Below are 3306 nucleotides of genomic sequence, written 5' to 3'. Positions count from 1 at the left end.
GGGGAGGGGGGGGGGGGGGGGGGGGGGGGGGGGGGGTGGGGGAGGGGAGTGATTAGAGCAAGTGTGTAGTCCTTTAACACCCCCTTGTGGCCGCTTAAAAACCTTGCTCACTCCTGGCAATTCAATGTAGATTACTGAGGTTTCGGTTGTTGGGGGCATCATTAAAGCACCAGCTGACAAGTTTAATTTTGCCATCCCTCAAATGGTAGAAATTGATCCAGCCAATCCTTTATCATTACAAGCCATCTACTGCGATTTGCTTTTCCATGGGAGAGACAAGAAAATGCTTCTGCAGTCTTGCCCAGGGGATATATAAAGCTGCCTCCCCCACTATCTACCACAGTGTTATTAGGAGGAATTTAACTCAAATGTAAACAGAGACATCTGTTTATGGTCTCCAGAGGATGGGTGATTAAACTAGAAAGAATTAAGTCTCCTCCTCAATTGTCACCTGTTGAGGAACACAATCTGGAGCTTTACGCATACACAGAGAACCTAAATATATAGGGCTTTCGATCTAAACCTCTGTCACAGGTTAGTGTGCCTTTTTTGCTACTTGGGGCACCCCCATGTTGAGTATCACCTGAAGATTGTCGATTTTTATCTGGGAAAAGTAATGACTGGATTCCCCAGAAGCTCATCAGGCCAATACATGATGCTCCGTTAGACCCAGAACAGGACCCACTTGCAGAGCCTCACCTTCACAAGTAGGGGAGGCCTAATGAGAGCTCAGGGCAACCTCAAAATTGTACTGAAGGGAATTGACTCTACACGATCAGCGTCAGCCTCATGAGATGGGCCCCTGACCAGGGAATCCCTGCTCAGGGGAGGTATTGCCAGAAAATGTACTCTCTCTCCAACAGATCCTTTGAAATTTCCACATATTTACCAAGCATTGCCCCTCATTCCCTCACTTCCCTTATAATAAAAGTAAAGATGGCTAACCTCTTTCCAATGCTTGCAGTCTACAGCTCTGAGTGTTCTTCATGTATCTGCTCAGGTAATACTCACAGACTTCGTGACCCAGCGTGGATTCCCTGGCCTACTATCACAATTCCCTCCTTGCAAATACCCTCGCCTCCTTTGGTCCTCTCTGTACTCATTTGTCAAGAGGTCAACCCTTGTCACACTCAACCACTGACTCCATGCCCGCACAGAGCAGCAGGAAGGTAGCTGGAGAGAAACAGGGGTTTCTCCCTTTCCCTTGGCCCCCACCCTCCATCGTGCACAGCCGAAGGCTTTGCATCACCCATCACTGAGAAAATTGAAACTCCCTCATTTTTCCAGCTCCCAAGTCTTCCCAACTCACGCAGTTGTTCATACTCTGTCCTCTCTTCTGTTTATAATGAATGAAGTGTACTTGCTCCCCTCAAAACCCACCCTTCCATTTGTGTCCAGGGCACTGTCCCCTCTTCTCCATGAATTACCACTGTAATTATTCTCTTTTTTCTGTATCATCCATTTCTTCCTTCTCTGCTGGATCCTTTCCAACAGGTAGAAATACTTGTAATATCTCCCATCTTTCAGACAGAAGAAAAGAAAACCTCTCTTGATCCTATATCCCCTTCAGCTGCTAACCAGCCTGCTTGACATCCATTTGGATGTGAAACAGGTATCTCATGACCAACATGACTGAAGCAGAAATACTGACTCCATCCTCCCCTCCCTCCCAGTCCCTTTCCCAGTCTGCCTCATCTAAGCAGATGGTACCACCATCCACGAAATAACTCAAGCCTAAAACTTAATCACCTTTGAATCTTCCCTTCCTTTACTGCCTACATTCCCATCCAAATCTGATCAAGTCTTCTAGTTCTTATTTGCAAAATATATCTATGTTCATCTTCCCTCCCACATCTGACCTACTCCAAGTTCGAGCCACCATTGTCTTTCACTGATTTCACAGTTAGTAGCCCCCCAACTGATCTGCTTATATCCATTGACCACAGAACCCTGAAGATTCTTTATAAAATTCAAATGAGATTTTATGCCCGTTCTCTGCACAAAATCTTCTGGGAACACTGTGCTTAATATTAATGCTGAACATATTACAGGGGCTCATGGCATCCCAATGACCTGTCCCTGCCTACCTCCTGTTCTTGCCATCCACCCCTCTAACTTTCTATTCTGCTTCCAGACATACTGGTCCCTGCCTTAGTGCATTTGCACTTGTGTTCACTTTGCCTGGAATGCTCTGCCCCTCTCCATCTCTCTTCTTGTCACGCCATTTTATCTTTTTAAAATTTTATTCATTTTAGAGAGTGGGGGCAGAGGCAGAGGGAGAGAATCTCAAGCAGACGCCCCACTGAGCACGGACCCCAAAGCTGGAGTCCAGATCCCACGACCCATGAGATCACAACCTGAGCCAAAACCAAGAGTCCATCGCTCCACCAACTGAGCCACCCAGGCATCCTTGTCACTCAATTTTAGTTCAAACCTCAAGGAGGCCAACCCGACTACCCAGTCTAAACAAGCCCCCCACTATCCATTGCTAACAAAACATCCTGTTTTGCTTTCTTTGTACTACCTATCTTTATTCAAAGGTATCTTGTTCATTAATTGTTTGCTGGTTTACTTTCCATCTTCCCACCACTAACATGTAAGGTACATCTTATAGGAGATGCTGTCAGTGCCTCACCCATATCCCCTTGGCACTCACCATTCCTGTGCATGTTCCCTGGGTGCTCCAAATACAAGCATCTGTGACCTTTCCTTGAGGGCTTTCTCTGGCCAAGGGAGCATGCTGGGACTACACAGGGCAGCATAGATGTACTAGGGATTTAACACCTGTTCTTGCCCCCTGCCTCAAATAGCCCTCAACCAATGACTGATGGTAGTTGGTACATAGTATCCCAGATCCCTCACTCTCAGGTGGGAAAACCTGGAAGCATGTTCTATACTGGCTCCCAGAATTCCCCAGCAGGATGGGACCTCAGTTGTCCATAATGATAACCTGTCAATATGGCACCCTTTATTGGCTTCCTTTCTTTTCTTGCCTCATTTCCCCATTCTTCGACCAGGGCTTTATGAGCACACCTCCCAAATAAACTACTTGCACTTAAATCCTTCTCACAGCCTTCTTTGGGAGCCCAACCTAAGATACCTCTGTATCTCCCACTCCCAGTGCTTAGAACCGGGTCTGGAAAAAAAATAGGTGTTCAGTAAATATTTATTGAACAAATGACTAAATCTCATTTCCTCTGACCTCCACTCGCCGTTTGGGAAATTCCAGTCCAATTATATCACTTAGGTGTGGATCATTCCCAATTGTGAAGAAGCACGTGCATCCCTGAAATGGCAAAGGGCTAT

Source organism: Neomonachus schauinslandi, chromosome 1 (assembly GCF_002201575.2).
Source record: "Neomonachus schauinslandi chromosome 1, ASM220157v2, whole genome shotgun sequence".
NCBI lineage: Eukaryota > Metazoa > Chordata > Mammalia > Carnivora > Phocidae > Neomonachus > Neomonachus schauinslandi.
Note: the sequence above shows the minus strand (reverse complement) of the source record.